General features: G+C 37.9%; 1 protein-coding gene across 1 annotated transcript in view; it reads left to right on the top strand.

Moving 5' to 3' along the window:
* LOC131683707 (ecdysone 20-monooxygenase) overlaps positions 1-19066 on the top strand; it is a 126840-nt gene that overhangs the window by 29247 nt on the left and 78527 nt on the right. The window lies entirely within an intron of this gene.

Raw genomic sequence — 19066 nt, 5'->3', positions numbered from 1 at the left:
TAAAAATGCCAGCTTCAGAATGTTTATTTCCACCAAGGTCAATGTCCTGCCAGGCCGCGAGTCCAATTGCAGCACACAAACATCTCACCGTAGTCGCCGGTCGTCCGTACATCCAATCCGCTCGTGGTGTCCGATAAGCTTCGGTAACAGTAAAAATCTCTCACATTCTACCCGCGTCGTGGAGTGTTACGTAATTTCAACGCGACCAGCACGATCGTTGCCGTGCCGTGCCCTGCCGCGCCTTCCGCACACTTCGCTCGTCAGCCATCGATCGCTTCGCGCGCCTTTTCGCTCGTTGGTGGTTTTGTGGCTAGTTTATTGTCGATGATGTTTAGCTTTCATTTACCAGTATGTATTGGCTGACCACTGCCGCCGGGATCGTTCCGCTCATTTTTCCTATGTATCTTCATTTGAAAAGGTTTGAGGCAATCACGAAGGATTGGATTCTGGACAACCAGTGTCGATGGGCCCTGCTGGGTATATCGCAGGAACGCGGGGTGTTACCAACGTCGCTTGCGGACACGACATGCCTACCAACAGTTCTACCAATAACACTGTCTCGCCGAATGGGTTAGATTTTAGAATGGAGAAATTGCAACGGCAAGGTTGCCATAATGAAGAAAAGTCGCACATAACCTAAGCTAGTTTCGCTAAAAGGTCTTTCATTTCAAAAATTCCAAATAGCAACTATAGGTTAGGACTTATTTATTCCTGTTAGGCAAAGTACATTTAGGCCTTTAACTATTTTATGGCGAAACCATGGGGTTTTCTGTTTTAGTGACTTCAGTAAAGTCGTGCAGTGTTCTAAAATGGAATGTATAGGAATTTCAGAAACCTATCTTTTTAGAGGAAGTAAATAGACAGTTCTTCGGTAGAAAAAACGATATTTTTAGCAATTCATCTGAAGATACTATAATGCTGTAAAAAGAGACTTTTGTTGTGGTATTTTCCTGAGCAAATTATTAAAAGTCGGTCAAAAAATCGAAAAAAAAAATTCTTTTATCATAAATTATAGGTTCTTAGCAATGTTTTATCGAATGATTATAAAGATTCAAACAGTGGAAGCAAAGTTACAGCATTTTTTTTATCTTGCTCCCTTACGAGAGCCTGGGTATATACTTGAAATTTTAAAACGCGATAATCTCGAAATCATGTTTTTCTAAAAATGTTTTTGCGGTGACTACAATGGCCGAAAGAGTTTTCAACCGAGTTCTAATTTATAATTTTTTTTCAGGTGAAAATTGTGGTTCTTTTTGACAAAATCGTCCCTGCTTGCAAAATTGAAAAGAAAATATTTACAATGAATCGATCAATAATACCATAACCACTTTGAAAAAATGCGTTTTGCAGAAATTGTTATAACTTTGACAATTATTAAAACTTTTTCATGTTTTTAGGTGGATTTTGCAAATTAGACATTATACTACACTAAACGTATAACAAATATTTTATATTAATATGGCTACATACCTTTACAAAGTCTCAAACTTTTCCGTTTTTTCCTGCACCTTAACATATACAACCGCTTAAGAGGGTTACTTAAAAATCAGTGTTTTATCTGACAGTAAGCCATTTACTTCAACTTCCGAACAGGACAGCATTGCAGTCGGTTGATACGAGTTGTGGTCGGAGGCTATTTTTCCTGGTTTTTGGGTGGCGATGACCTTCTCTTGCCTCCAGTCATGAGGGGCAATGTTACTCTCAAGAAACTTGTTAAATAAGTCCAACAAGCGCCTTTTTGGCATTGTCAGGTAGATTCTTCAGCAAGTTGAATTTGATTCTGCCTAACCCTGGGGCGTTATTGTTTCATGATAAGAGAGCAAGTGAGAACTCCACCATCGAAAACGGTGTTTCGTTTGCGGTATCGTGAGGAGACGCGGCGCGGTACGTTTTCTGTACTGAGACAGAGTCCGGATATATCTTCTTGGGGAAAGCGAATATCCAGCGGTTTGAATATTCCACGTTTTCGTTGGTACTGTTTCAGTTTCGCATACATCGAGCCGTACCCCAAAGAGTACTCATCGCTGCTTCTCTCGTTAACCCGTCGACGAATCGGCAACAATAACTGCGTTTTTTGGCTTTCATTAGACTCTTCATTCGCCTTTCTAACGAGGCGTGCTGTTGATAGCTAGCGGGTAACCCGTCTTCCCGGAAGGCCTTATATACAGTTGACTTCTCCGCGTACAGCACTCTTTATCCCACCACAGGGTGGGAGACCGTCCATGGGTATTCGCGCTGGGTACTGGTTTAGTCTGAGCTTGATTCGCGCTGTCGAGAATCAAGTCAGCCAAAAACCTGTACTCTCCCTCCGGAGGAAGTTCTTGAGTGGATTCGATTTTAACGGATATCGCGGTCGCGTAACTCTTCCAATCAATGTTCGGTGTGAGGTCATACGAGACATTGATTATTTCTGATGGTCTTGAACCGTTACCAATTGAAATTACGATAGGCAAATGATCGCTACATTGTGGATTAGGGATTACCTTACACATGCAATCTATCTGTAGCGATGTCGAGCATAGAGATAAATCCAACGCGCTCGTGCGTGCTGGTGGTGTGGGAATCCACGTCATTTCTCCCGTGTTTAACATGGTCATGTTAAAATTCTCGCAAAGATCTTGGATTAATGTTGATCTATTATCATCATGAAGACGACCCCGTACCGTACCGTGCGAGTTAAAGTCTCCTAGAACTAGCGGCGGTGCCGGTAAGGATTCCATGATATTACAAAGCGTTCGGTGTTCTACCGAGGCTCTAGGAGGGATGTAGATGGAAGCAATGCAAAGGTCTTTGCCTTAACTTGATTATAACTTGACAAGCGGCAATTTCGATGCCTGGTGTCGAAGGGAGGTTAATTCGGTTGAAAGATTAGCACTTTTAATCCCCAAAAGTGCTCCTCCGTAAGGGTTTTCTCAATCCAGACGAATTATATTAAAGTCGTGGACGCTGATATTAATATCGAAAGTTAACCAAGTGTCACATAGTGCGAAAACATCACATTTTAAACTGTTTAATAAAAATTTGAAGGAATCTATTTTCGGGAGGATACTTCTGCAATTCCATTGTAAGACAGTGATCGAATCAGTGACCTCGTATATTGATTTAGCCATCGAAGGACACGATTGCTGCAAGGAGGGGCCATTTAGCAGTCAACTGCTTTAAAAATGTTTGCACTATAGGGAGAAAATGTATCAGAATGCTTTTAAGAGGATCAGTAACATTGAAAGCTGTGAAAATTAAGTCCATTATGTCAGAAAATTTCATTAGTCCGTTACTGAACTGAGTGTCTGTTTGAAAAAAGGGTACACTTGGGTTTTTTGGTGTTCCTGGAAGTGGTGGATACTCCTTGTTAGAATTAAAATTTCCAAGTCCTGGAGCAACTTGCTTCGGCTTTAGGGCAGCACTTCCGTTGAATTTATTAGATGTTGTTGGCGCACTCTCAGAGGAGGACATCTGGGGACCCTTACGAGGTAGTCTAGGGGAGGCAAGATTTTTTCTCTTCCCGGATTCCCCCGGGTTAACGAAAGATGTTCCCTCTTGCGGATCATCAGCTTCTTGCTCAACACTAGCAAAATCAGCAAAGAGATTTTCGGACAGAACAGATGACGAAGCATTCTTTAGCACTTCTGCATAAAAGCGTCTCGAGCGTTCCTTAAGGGAGCACTTAATTTTATCCTTGCGCTGATTGTACGCAGGGCATGATTTAAGAGTATGCGAAGGGCCCCCGCAGCAAATACACTTTGCCGCAAGAGTCATCCTCATGCTCTCACTCTCATTTGCCGCATCGTTTTTTATTTCCTCAATATGTGGCTGTGTGGCCCAACTGCTTGCAATTGTTGCAGCTCATGACTCGCGGTACAAACGGGCGAACAGGTAGGCGAACTTTGTCAAGAAGGATATAGTTGGGAAGAGAAGACCCAGCGAATGTCACCCAAAGCGATAGAGAATAGGTGGTCTTACCTCCCTCGGTGTTTGCGGTACACAATTGTTTGCATTCTAGGATCTTAATCTGTTGAAGTGAGCGGTTCTTAAAGCAGCCAACTCTATGCTCCAACAGTTATTCGCACTTCAGGCCCGGTTACGACACAACTCCATCGATTTCCACGGCCACACAAGGCACGTAGGCTTTATATTCCCGTGTGAAGCGCTTACAGCGAGCTATCTCGTTTGTCTGACCGAGATCATTAACTAAAACTCGTATCTTGTTTGCCCGAACACGTGTGATCTAAGTTACCGCCGGGAACTGAGTAGTCAAGTCCCGAGAAAATTTCAATATATTAACCGGTTTCTCCCCGACAGTACACCACCCATGGCCCAGAGGAATCTAGAGGGTACTGTTTTATACGGGGGGCAATGCGCGTGTTAGGGGAATCAGGGACTTCAATGAGAATATCAGATGGTTTTTCGCTCTCGGCCATTTACGCACGAGGGCAGAGCGTTGTATAAACGGGTATGTGTCTTTTTATTTGATTACAAGGTAGAGTAGAAGAAGGAAACAGGAAACAAAGCAAACGAGGGAAGAAAAACAAACAAAACTTATTTGCAGCAACGTCGATTGTTCCGCACCACCGAAAACAATGTAGTTGATTTGCTACCATTCAAAGGCTTGGAAACAACTGATGTTCGTGCTTTTGTTTGATGTGTATGTGTAATGGTTTAATATTTAGAAGAGCCTCAATAGCAGCAGTCAAAGTTTTGTAAAAGCACCAGTCAACGACATGAGCACCATTCTTTGCCGATGGTTTAGATTTTACTGGAACGTAATTACCTCTCTACTAAGCCACCACACAAGGCATCCATGTGACAACATAGCACATACAATTATCGTGTAAATACAATTGATGTTTGAGACCACAGGTCATTTCATAAGTTCGTCTGCACTACCCGAAGGCCATGCACGCTTTCTTGACTCTGAACTCAATGTGAGCAGAGTTTGGAATCCAATATAACTCCAACGTACGTGACTTAATTCGCACACAGTACCCCAGAGTCAAAGAACTGCAAGGTTGTAATTCGCCCCTTCGTTAAAAGAACCATTGAAGTTTTGTTTGGATTAACTGGTAATTCAACTTCACTGTTCTACAGCTCTTAATGTTTGTTGTATCACTATTCTACATCTCTTAATGTTTGTTGTATTAAGGCATAAATTGTTCCGATGCAAAGTCTAGAAATTAGTATTTGGTAATCATCAGCAAACCCGTAGGTTGGAAATTCATGCTCATAGAGTTTCATCAACAATCCGTCGGATACCAGCTTCCATAGCAAAGATGACAGAATGCCACACTGAGGACTGCCGCCAAACTTCCTTGTATCTGCCTGTCTCAGTGACTAGCAAAGAACGCGGTTATTTAGCATTGCGTTTATCCACCTCGAGACACATGCAGATGCTCCATGAACCCGCGTTGCTTTCAGAATAAAATGGAAGGCCTGAAAGCTCTGGAATCATCATGCTGATGCCGGTCCCAGGTTCTTCTCATATTCTCCTTCATTCTTTGAAGCTGAACTTTCTACTAGGGGTTCCTCTAGTCGATATATCTATCAAAAGTACCCAAAGTGGGTTGAACACAGGTAGAACCACATCGCAGAACTAACGGTTAACTATAATTTCTTCTGTTTGCTTTGCGAGCTGTTCGTGAACGATGTGACAAGAAGACTGGAAACGTTTATTTGCAACTCGTTGTAACGTTACGTTACATTGTCGTTTAAAAAAATCCCTTTGGATTGTATGAAATTTTTGCCTTTTACATTTTCCGTAAAATTTTGGATCTGTAACAATATTTGATGGCTTTTCTTAGTACTTTTTGATTCTTCCAATTAAAGTTTGCATGAAAAAGTTCAAAGAAATAATACTTAATGCAATAAATAACAATTACAACTTTTTTGATATATTTTGATTATTTTATAATACAAATTTAAATCCGGTTTTTGACCACTCTGATGTACGCTTCATTCTATTTCGGCTAGATATTCGTTTTATTTAACAGCAAAGTATTCAATCAAATATTAACACTTTAATAACAAAAAAGTTCAAAATATCTTAAATTTAAACTGCAACACTGCCAATCAATCTCAACTGGCCAGTAGGGTCCGGTTGCATAATTACGGAGTCGAGGCATAAGCAATAAATAAGCGAGTTCTCTTCATCAGAATGTCTAACACCGCAGAACATGACCAGAAGAATTCATGCATTCCGTATTGTACATGCATGGAACTTCTAACAACTGTCACGAAGGTGCTGTGGGCTGTGGAAAAGTGGGTGGAAGGATGCAATGCGAGACTCTAACAATTTCTTCGGCCACCACCAATAATGGGCGATAGCAGTAAGTGCGAAGTAATTTTTGTACAATGTAGTAAGCCAGTTGATCATCTGTTATTTACTTGAGCGATGAAAAGCGATGAAGAAGAACACCAACAAGAGTCACGAACCAAAACAACACTGAACCACGAACACATTCGTACGGTCGAGGGCCGTTGAACTTTTTCGTTCTGGTGCTCCGATGGATGGTGGAACAGACGGTCGATGGCCGGTTTTCGGACCGCTAAACATATAAAAAAAAACAAATTTCGGGGCAGCAAAAAAACGGCGATCTTGAATCTGGCACTTTATTTACAGAAAGAACACATATATAAAATGGAATGTTAATTTTGATTTTTTGTCTGTCCCACAATACACTATATGCGCTGCAACAAGACAAACATAAAGTTTGAAACACACAAGAATGATTAGGTTTGCAACATTTAAGTCTAGCCGAATAATGCTTCTTGTTTGCCAATAAAATAAATGCATTCGTGTTTCAAGGGGCAAACAAAATCCAGATCTTCAATATATTTCCTGGCACGCAAATATGTAAACTAATACTTTTCGGAACACAGCGCCTTTATTCGTCAGCAGAATTAACTCGCACGATCGCTAGATTTTTACACCTTCAATCAGACGAAGCAGGGATTTTTTGCAACACGACTCGGCTGCGATTTTTGCTTAGCTCTCTCGCACATGGGTGCCAGCAGTAACTTCCTGAAATCGTGTTTCCTCGCATCGCGCTGAATTCGCGCAACAAACGTGAAACTGACCTACCGCAAAGATTCACGCGAAGGTAGGAATCAAACACGAGCATCGAAACCGGGTGGTAAATGATGATGATGACCAAAAAAGTATAGAGTTCGTTGAACTTTTCCTGTGCTTTCGCGAATGTTGTTCTGTGGATCATATTTGTTCTCGCGAAGCATCGTTTCGTGGTTGTATACTTTTCACGTTGGCTTGGTAAGATTTATCTTCAATACATTCTCAATGAACTTATCAATAAGAATTATAGGAAACAAGTTTATCACATAATTATATCCAATTAGTTTTAATGCCCCTCTCAAAAATCCAGCATAGGGGAATGTCCCCGGTTGTGGGACGGGTTTACATTTTTGTTCTTGAAATTCGTCTCTATCATTTGTATGCTATGTTTAAATACTGTTCAAAAGATGTGACAAATACGCAACTTATCGCCTAAGAAAGTGTATATTGATTTATGAAGTGATACCAATGCAGATTCACAGTTTAACCTTCAAAAAGGCGTCTCAGAGGCCGGGCGGATAACATTTCTTGTGAAATTGTAATCAGTAATAGAAATGATTGCTTTCGTTTAAGCGTTTTCGTGTTTACAATTCTTTCACTGATAAAATAATATGTTACGCTTTGCAAAGTTTCGTAGCGTTGTCTAAACGAACACGCCAAAAACGACCAATGGCCCACAACCTGTGCCGGAGCACAACCCTACGATTTTCATCATAGTCATTTCGTTTTTATGATCGCAGGCTCCATCTCACAAAACGTGTTGTTAACGACCTGTTTCTACAGAATCAAAAGTGAATTACAAAAATGCGATTTTATCAGGACTACTTAAAAAGACAATAAACATTGAGTCGAATTAACAACTCTGACTAGGAACGTTTTCAATATTCTAATTATAGTTCTCACTAAATGATAAGAGTATACAAATATAGACCATAATAAGGTCAAAAGTTCATCTGTAAATCTTGTTTTGTTCACCCAAAAACCACTACGATTTAACCCTGATAAAGCGATCAAAGTAAACTACAAATGTAAGTAGCGGTAAGCAAGCCCGATGAGAGGGGGGGGGTCAGCCAGGGCAATTGCCCTGGGGCCCGGGTCGTATTTGGGGGCCCGCGTTTTTACTCGGAAAATGGGCGAACACATCCGGTATTTATAGAAGAGCAATAAAAATAGTAATAGTAATTTCTTTGTCATCATTCGCCGTATTCAAATGTTATTAAAAGAAAGCTTAAAAAATGAAAACTTTATTTTATAGTTGACATTTGTTAAAACAAACGTTCTTAAGGGTCTTCTTAGCTGTCTAATTTGTGCACAAGATAAAGTTTTATTGTTTGAACTGACGGAATACACTACAAAATATTGAGAAGCCAATTCAAAGTATTTTCGAAGAAAGTAATAGAGCGACAAACAGGAATGCGTGCGCACGGACAAACGCATCCGTCCTCTTCTACGTTAACTTCTTCGCTGGTGGTGCCAGTTGTTGGCATGGAGGTACTGGGCACGATTGTTATTGAGTGAATATTTGTGATGTTTACGGTTATAGTAGGCGCGCTTTTCTTAGCCGCTTTTGCACAATGTTTTCTGTTGTGTACTGTCTTTTTGCAGAATTCGTGCATAGGAATCTAGCATAGGTGCATAACCAGTATTGTCTGATGAAAAGTCCCATTTTCGGTTGAAGCATGGTTACGATTAAGGAGTTGGTATGTACGGAAGCATTCTTACCACAAGAACAACGTTAGGCATACCCGGGAAAACGTGTAGTTTCAGCTGTTATGGAGGCCAGTTCTCCGTACCTTGACATAATTTTTTTAGTCATGATGTCAGGGGTGTGTGAATATAATTCATGTAAGCGCAACATCGTGAATGATGTTGTAAACTTCGCAGCTTTCATTGGTGTGCTGCCCGTTATTCCGCGAAACAAACGACTGTGTTTCTTAATGTTTGATCTGGTGCATTTGAAGGGTGTTTACTTCTCCCGGATTGAGCACAATCTGCACGGTTTGTAATTGTTTTACTTCCCGAGTAGCTGGTCTTACAGGACATTTCCAAAAATCAATAGCAACACAATTCGTCTGCAGTCGTTTTTGCCGAGTATCTATAGAGGAACGATTTTTAGCTTTTATTCTGGGCGAGATGAGAAAGTAGACTGAACCAACCGGTGATTAAAATGGATAATTTCTATATTTTTGTATTGTGCTATAAAGCACGTTCAAGGAATACATTGTGTTGAGATAGAACAGTGATTTTGGGTCTCTCCAATGGGGTGTCCATAAGAACCCAATTATAATGTGCGAAATATATAAATCAAATCAGTTTAGTTCAGCCCGCTATACTCGCAGTTGTTTAATTTGCGTCTGATTACTCCGTTCGGTGTCTATTTTGTTGTCGGGTCGTACATATTCTCGCAGCATATCAAAACCGGCTCCTATGTTAGACATGTCACATTGTTTATTAACAAAACCTGCATAAAATTTACGATTAGAAACGGTTTTCTTTGATTCAATATGAGATTAACTTAAGTAAATTGAAAATCTTTTTAATTTAATATTTTTAAATAGGAATATCGAGCTGTATCTGCTACCTTCTCATCTTGCTTACAATGAAAGCTAAAAACTGATCCACCGCTACCAGCAAATAAATCAATCCTTGTGATGCTTTGTCTGCAAATTAGAAGGAAAATATCGTGTTCCAACCCACAACGTCGAAAAAAATGAGTGGCGATTATAAGCAGAAAGTGGACGGTATTGTGGTCAAACTGTATTCATGTTTATCTTTTGAGACGTTCCTTAAGATCTCTTGTTAAAAGTTCAAATGGTGCTAAAGATGGCCAATGTTTAACTTCACAATTTCACCATGATAGACATAATGTGCTGATTATGTTCCAGTCCATCAATCAAGCAGAAGAAAATATATCGAAATTTATCGTTGGTTGCCACATGAAGTCAGTAACTCTGTATATATATATATATATATATATATATATATATATATATATATATATATATATATATATATATATATATATATATATATATATATATATATATATATATATATATATATATATATATATATATATATATATATATATATATATATATATATATATATATATATATATATATATATATATATATATATATATATATATATACGCGATGACACAAACGAGGTGCGAATACTCGAATTAAGAAGCTGTCGATACTCACCTGTCTGGCACGCTATCTGTGGATGTGGCAATTTGAGTCAACCAGAGATTAATAGAAACCATGGACTAACAAGTTCCCCATGCCTGAAGAGGTACTAACTCATGCTGAACTAAAGGTTTAGGTTTAAAAGGGCGCGGCAGTAATACTAGCCTTGGGGCCCGACGCAGCTCTCGACGATCCTGACGGTAAGTCCGGGTTTGCCCACTACTCGGGTTCTGATTGCCCGGCGAACCCTTCTTTTCAGGGCGGCCTAGGTGCTTCTACAGAATTTCGGATTTTCGTAACACAACAAAAAGGTAAACAAGCAAATAAACTAATAATAATCACTTATCTTGCTATACTGTGCACTGCTGCTACCGTTGGCGAGAAGATGGGCTATTTCTTCCGACCGGCCGTGACTACAACGCACAGTGGTCGCAATGGTACCAAAACGTGCGTTTAATTAATGGTGTTCTAGGAGTTGATTTTAGCGATTTGGTGTGTTAGAAACACTTTTTCAGAATGGAAGCCCCCTTCTTTTGATGTATACTGAATTGTGATTAATCCACCTAAAAGTGAGATAGAAAATTTATTTCCACTAACTTTTAAGATAGAGGCACGATGTCAATGACAAAGTTATAGTAAATTCTACTGCGAGAAAACTTGTTAATCATGCAAACTCTCCAAAATGTAATGGTGTTGAGATAAAGCACGTTGTTTGTGGGAGGCACCCAAAAATCACTTTTTCATTATAACTTTTTTCTGAGATTTTTGCAATTCTTCAGATGTTTTATGAAGTTGTTAAAATTAAGAAATTGCAGATATTTGTCAAAGACGTCAACAATTTTTATTTCAAAATTTAAGAGTTATTAAATAAAGTGGGTTAAAAATACCGCCATTTTGAATGACAATTACTAAGAGATGTGGAAATTTTCATCATATAAATCGTGAACTTTGACTTTCTGTTATCTGAAACTATTCATAAATTAACAGGATTTGGAAAGTGAACACTAGGGACGTCTAAAAAGGTTTACTGTATTTTCATGAGTATAAACCATAGCAAAGAGTATTAGATATCATTTTCACGAAACGACTGTGTAGTCAGAGTTGCTACTTAGGATCCTTAGGAGGGGTCTCAGAGGCTCGGCTAGTTACAGTTCCCTAGTTTCAATGAATTTGTAATTCGAAATACAAATGATCGAGCGTTTTCGGGCTTTTGATTCTCTCACTGGTAAAACGACAAAAAAGAGGCTCTTGGTTTCATTGGGTCTTAGAAGCGATGCTTTATGAAGTCACAATTTTCGCTTGCCTTTTTGAGGGTTAATTTCAAATATTTAATCATTCAATGCGTGCTTGCAAAACAATTATTGACAATTCCAGCCACGTAATCGTTTCATGAAAACGACGTATAGGGTAGACGAGCCTTTATCCATCTCATTAGTCGGGATTTCACAATATTTCGTTGATAACTCGACTTAGAGTGACTGGATTGCGCTTAAGTAAGTAAGCAGTACAGTTAGACTTTTTGAGCTAATGCGTTGAATAGAGATAGCAAATACTTCTCTAAATAATGAGTTCCAATGGGTGGGATGAATAGAGGAGCTAAGATGAATTAGGGCGTAGTAACCCTAATACTGCTTGTAATGGTTTTTATTCTTGTAAAGACAGCCAAAAATTTTTGCGCATTTTATAGTTGATCACTTTTGTTGTTGTGCTAGTTTAGGAATAATTCGTAAGTTGGAGACTACAGAGCTGAGAGTTTTAGACTCATATGTGTACTTTGACATTTCCAAAGATTTTTTAGAATATTCGTAGAATAGAATAACACATAGAATCAATTGCTATAAAAAGTTATGCTTAAAATGTCGTACTTATTTTGTTACAAAATGAAAAACATGCATTGCCGGAAAGTATTTTTTATATACAGACCGGTGGATGCTCGTTGTGAGTAGTATTTTTGCTTATAGTACTTATCACTGTCTTTCTCATAGAATCGAAATGTCTTCCACATATTTTCACATCTCTTAGTAACTGTCATTCAATACATGGCGGTATTTTTTAACCCACTTTATTTAATAACTCTTAAGTTTTGAAATAAAAAGTGTTGACGTCTTCGACAAATATCTGCAATTTCTTAATTTCAACAACTTCATAGAACATTTGAAGAATTGAAAAAATCTCAGAAAAAAGTTATAATAAAAAAATGATTTTTTGGGTGCCTCCCACAAACAACGTGCTTTATCTCAACACCATTACATTTTGGAGAGTTTGCATGTTCAACAAGTTTTCTCGCAGTAGAATTTACTATAACTTTGTCATTGACATCGTGCCTCTATCTTAAAAGTTATTGGAAATAAATTTTCTATATCACTTTAGGTGGATTAATAACAATTCAGTATACATCAAAAGAAGGGGGCTTCCATTCTGAAAAAGTGTTTCTAACACACCAAATCGCTAAAATCAACTCCTAGAGCACCATTAATTAAACACACGTTTTGGTACCATTGCGACCACTGTGCAACGGCCGAGTTCTCCCAAAATGTCGTTAGCTGCTCCGGTAGCGGTCCTTTGCGTTTAGCTAGGAAGGTGAGCTTGGCTCCTTTGTTTGAACCTCCCTAGCGACGATGGCGAACTATCGCCGGATCGACTTGTTCGCCGCAAGTGATCCCGGAAGTCACCGCAGTGCACTTCCCAGTGGGGACCCTTTGTCCGCCTTGCTTCGTTCTCCTTGGCGATTAACTGCGGAGGAGAGCTAGGCTCGTTCGACTGATCCTCCACAGTGAGAACGGTCGGTGATACGATTCCTTAATGTTTAGCCGGGGTAGCGAAAACACTCCTTGACATTTAGCTTACCCCTTAATGGCGAATCGACACCGCTTTTACGTGTGCCCGAACCACGGGCCGGCACTCTTCGACAGATTTAACTGACCACACATGCGCGCACTTTACTTCACTGCAATAGTGGCGGAAAACTCTCCCGAAAAGGATTTTATAGTTCGGGCGTCTGACACTAACCGTGGTTCGTCACTGTCTCGAAAATAAACCATGCTACAAAATAATTTACAACAAAATTATACGTCTTAATTTTGTTTGTTTACGTTATTGCAAAGGAAATGTATACGATTCGCTCAAACTTTGAAAACTTCTTCCGAGTCACATGTATCACTCGACAAATTGGGACTTTGTCTGTATATGTGTGTATGTATGTATGCGTACTAATGTCATGTATTTATCTCAGCAACGGCTGAATCGATCTTAACGAAATTAGTTTCAAATTAAAGGCGTAACGTGACATTTTGACCCTATTATTGTTGTTTTTGGATATGTTGTTTACATTCTGAGTTATGCGTGATTCTGTCAAAACTGAACATGTTTTACTAGAAAACTTATAAAAACACCTTTATAACAAGCCATAGATCGTCTAAATCCGTTGACGAACGGCGGAGATACTAAGCATTTTATATTTTTATTCCTCACTTACCAATTTTCAATAACTAAAAAGAGATCTTTAAGAGAAGATCTTTACATAAAGAGTATAGCTTTACTGGCGTTTTAGGGTCAAAACTAATTTGATTTTGAATATCGGGGTATGAAAACACATTACGTGATTCAATTCCGAAATAATTTTATGAATTAACTCAATAATAAATTATTTCCTTTTTTATTTTTTTCTCTATTTTAACTATTTCTCAAAAATAAATATGTAAGTTCACTTCAAAAACAAAACAATGTGTAAGTTCACTTCAAGGTGAAAATGTGGCCAGAGTTGACGTATTTACCCGTTGGATTAACGCTCAGTCGTGAGGTAGATAGAGTGGTATATGAATACACAGATCATAATGTAATCCTACTAGTAGTAATAAAGTACATTCCTAATTTAATTCATATTCATATTATACTCGTAACATCAGCGAGAGCATCTGTATTTTATAATCGCAAAAGTGAAAATTAGACCACTTTTGCAAGATACTGATAATTTCTCCATCTTAGTGTAGAGCGGAAGCACTCGCAAAACCAAACTTAATATTACATTCCACTTGAAAAAGAAAATACTTGTAGTCCTGACAAAATTTGAAAACATTTTTATTATGAGAACACTATAACTTATTTATGTTCAAACCCTGCTTTCCCCTGAAGATGAAGAGGTATTCCTTCGAAACGTTGCACTACGGAGGGTCATGCGGCATAAAATCGAAAACTACATCAACTCGAATTTAATTAAATTCTATACCGAGCGTTTTTATATAGGGGAGACTTAAGGACTTAATCCTTTTTTCGATTTTTAAATCCAATTAGCGAAATGATAAACAATTAAGTATTGTTTGTAGTTTTATACAGTTTCTAGGAATAACTATTAATCATAAAAACACACAAGGAAATATTGCACTGGACAAGAACTATGACCATTTCTGAATAACAAGGGGCCATGTATAAATGACGTAGCATTTTGGGAGGTAGGGAGGGAATACCAAATTTGTGACAAAGTGTGACGAGGGGGAGGGTAGGGTCAGAAGTTGTGCGACGTAGCATGAAGTATCCATTGTTCAGAGAAAACAATTTAATGATCCTCCATTCCCAAGAAAAAACAAATTAAATGCAAACAAGTTATTTTTGATGCGGCTTTTCATGAGGTAAATTTTACGATTCGCGAAATTACAAGTTCGCAAAAATACGAAAAGATTTTGTATGCGGATTTAACTTGCTACATTAGTTAGCTAATGTTGCTGACTAGTAGACTTAGTTTGGAAGCTGAATTAAATTTTCACTTCGGATTCAACCAAACAAAATTTAGTAATTTAGATGAACGTATGGTTCTTAGAATCATTGGGAGCTGCACGATTGTAAACTGAGAGGACTTGGCTTCATGCTCCCCTTGACATATAAATTTCAAAACAAAGCTATCAACACTATATTTGTCATGAAATGGGCTCATTTTGCACGCAATTTGCTATTATAATGAAAATGTTGATAAAAGTCGTCAAACATTTTGAAAGGACATGTATTAAGCTTCCGGCAGTCGCACTGGTGCACTGAGTGCATGCTGCTCTGAAAAGCTAGCGAATCGTCTTTGGGCACCGGAGGCTGCTCGTTGAGTGGGCCATATGCGCGACTTCCGGAGGGTTAAAAATAAATGAAAAACATATGCAATTTTTTCATCACCCGGGCGCTTTGCATGGAACGAGGGGGAGGGGGTAGGGGGTAAATGCTACGTTATTTACGAGGAGGAGGTTAGAATTTTGTGACCAAATGCTACGAAGGGGGAGGGAGGGGTCAAAAATCGCAGAAAAAAGCTACGTCATTTGTGTACGGCCCCCAATAGATAAATTAAAAATGCTTGGATCAATAGAAACTCGGAAAGTGTTTTCAAAGTTTGAGCGAATCGTGAGGTATGTTCAACTATTGCATTAAAATGAAGACATTCGCTTACGTATGAAAATTCCGCCATCATGGAAGTGATTGCTTGAGGAAAGCTTTGAATTTGAATGGTAATTTCAATAGATCAAACATCCACGATAAAATCTTTATCAGTCATGCATGACCTTCCAGACTTTGAAGTTAAATGATGATGATTATGATGACGACATAGGAACTCATCAGTGTATGGGATTGTCCAGTAGCTAATTTGCGATGATTTTAACAACAAAGGCATCATTATGTTATCACATGACTTTCATTCAGTGTCATTTATGCGCAATCCGAAGGGGTAGAGAATCTCCGTCCAATGATAAGATCCAGTTATTTAAAAGCGCAATTTCCAGTGCTTATTAAAACACTACCAGAGAATGGCGTGTCATTGGTATTACCGCTTGTCAGATAATAACGTAAACTACAACAGCATAAGCCCTAAGAATGATATGATAATCAAAACATCTAGTCCAAGTTAAATTAACCTTCAGGATGTCGCGCTAGTGCACTGAGTGCTCGTTACTCTGAAAATCTAGCGAAATCGTCTTAGCGCACCAGCGACTGCTCGTTCAGTGAGCCATTTGCGCGACTTCCGGAGGGTTAAGTATGAGATCATCAGAATTCCAGGCATTTCTTACATATATTATTCTAGGGTCACTCATTAGTTCGCAGAACTCATGCAAAGTAAGTAATCAATCATTATTTATGTAAATCAAATTAATATAAATAAATTAATTAAATTAGTTCAGCTCATTTAATGATAAATTAGACAATGTTAAAAAAAGTAATTTTAAAGTGATACAATTTGGTTCAGTACACCCTTTCTGAACAGTTTTGCTAGCATCATTACATGTTACTAGAATTCATTCACTAACGTAACGTAAGCATCGTAGTAAGCTATCCGGTTCGTGTAAAGATTTTTGGGAACCCTGTTGATCGAGGATCCAACGGTAGTTAAGATTGTTCTTAAAAATCATGTCAGAAATTCATGTCAGATGGCACTTTTCCGTTTCGTTTTTTTAATGTACCACTACTACAGAACATCAATCAATTGCAGAGCCCTAGCGTGGCTCTCTGACGCCTTTGACGCAGCCTCAGTCTTGCACCCTTTGCGGCATTTGTCAAATTAATCTAACCGGAAAGTAATGCCATCAATTAGATGTAATACACAATTATACCCTGTGTTTGTTGTTTTATTTTGTCTCTGATTTAATCAGTTTTAAACCGTGTTTTAGACCGTTAAATCGTTTTAAAATTGTAACGTGTAGTTTAATACTATTCCTGTTCGAGTTGGACACTGGAGTTTTGGCTGAGCTGCGGATCATTTTGCAGAAATTCGCAATTTTGTTGAACCAATTAAGCGAATTGAAATTGAAGCGTAAAGGAAAGCGCTGTTTATATGCACTCCCTGCAGAAATGAATTAAATGGCAGAAGTATCCGTGCCTACATAGCACAGTGGTCCAGATCGCTAATTTAGGAGGAATTTTTACTTTCTGACAAACCTGTATAATTTAGCCGTATCATGTCTTAGGATGAATTTGTGTACTTTAGAAGATGCTTCTTTTTATTGGAATAGTTATTAGGGTGGTTCTAATTTATCTAAAATACGATAATAAACTTTTTACTGATGAAAGATAGAGCTCCACAGTCTTCCACAAAGTTGTAAAGTAACTTATTTTGAATAAATTTGTTGAATATATTAAAGCTCTATCTCTTTTAGTTTTTGTTATACAAGAAATTTAAAAAAAAAGATTAGGGTGTTCCTGAAAAAACGTTTTTTTAGTATAACTTTCGTATCTTTTACTTTTTGTTAACACAACCTTTGAACAGCTTATTGAAAACTTCAAGCCGAGTATTTTTCTCCAAGACACCGAAGGTCTAACTTTTTTCTTTAAAAAGTTATGGACACTTTTCGTTAAAAAAATAGCCTATTTCAAGGCTCAATATCGCTGATGCGGGCACCTAAAATTGAATTCTGTTTCCACCACATGAAAGACCATACTTATTAGTATATTTGAGCAAAAATTGGCGAATACGATATTTTTTTAAAATTTGCAATTTAGATTTAAAGTTTGTAGTTTTGCAGGTTCAACGCATTAAAGCATTTACACACATATCGTTGTATTATGAAAAAAGCCACTTTCAAATATCATTCTCTCATCGCAGCAAGCTTTGCATAAGTGAAACGACTGTCAAAAAAGGTTTCTGATTTTATTCGTTTTAAATAAAACTAGTAAATATGGATATTAGTCGAAGAGAGTTGGCGAATTTGCTTATTTCTGGTAAAAAGACAGATGAACTGCTTAAGTTCATTACAAGTAGTAATCCAAATGTAAAATTGAGACTTGTTAGTGCTCGGAAGAAAATAAAAATCTTCATGTTGGAATTTAGAAGGTTGTGGATTCGGAGTAAGCGCACGCAAATTCGGTTTGAGCTGTTGCTAGAACGTATGTATGTGCTATTAACAATCATCAACAGCAAATTGGGAATGAACGCGGATGCTTACCGGAGTTACGCCGAAGATACACGATTGCTTTATGTACGCCTGTATGGTTGGTACGCTCTCTCACCAACCGTGCATAAACTCCTGGTCCATGGAGGAAGCATTATTCAACATAACATGCTGCCAGTAGGTATGTGCAGTGAAGAAGTTCAAGAAACCAGGAATAAAAGTATTCGCAGATTCCGAGAATTCCACGCACGCAAATTCGATCGACTCGTCAATCTTGATGACGTTTTCAAGAGACTTCTTGTTTCATCTGATCCTATAATTTCTCTTAAATGTAAACGTCGAATTCAACGAGCACCGCTGGATATACCTGAAAATGCAATGCATCTACTTTTGAATTAATTGGCATTGAATAAATTCTCCTTATATAAATCATAAATTGTTGTCATAGCCAAATTATTTTTAATGAACACATTCTGTATTGTTGATATGTAAGCAAAACAGAAAAGGAAATACAAAGGCTTTAGGCAATTTCTTTTATGTCGCTATGCGATAAAATTTAAAACTTTGGTTAGTAAATTTAAAATTACATGCTTAAAAAAAATAATATTTTCCAATTTTTGCTCAAATATACTTAAAAGTATGTTCTTTTCTAAGGTTCAATCCGAACTTACTTTTATTTGCCCCAATCAGAGATAATGACATTTGAAAAAGGGCTATTTATGAGCGAAAAGTTTCCATAACTTTTGAAAGTATAAAGTTAGACTTTCAGAGTTATGAAAAAACGTGGATTGAAGTTTTCTAAAAGCTGTTCAAAGGTTGTTTTAACAAAATATAAAATTTCTTTCGAACATTAACAAGTCTCAATTTTATATTTGGATTACTACTTGTAATGAACTTAAGCAGTTCATCTGTCTTTTTACCAGCAATAAGCAAATTCGCCAACTCTTTTCGACTAA

Source organism: Topomyia yanbarensis, chromosome 2 (assembly GCF_030247195.1).
Source record: "Topomyia yanbarensis strain Yona2022 chromosome 2, ASM3024719v1, whole genome shotgun sequence".
Taxonomy (NCBI): domain Eukaryota; kingdom Metazoa; phylum Arthropoda; class Insecta; order Diptera; family Culicidae; genus Topomyia; species Topomyia yanbarensis.
This window is presented reverse-complemented; position numbering and strand designations above follow the sequence as displayed.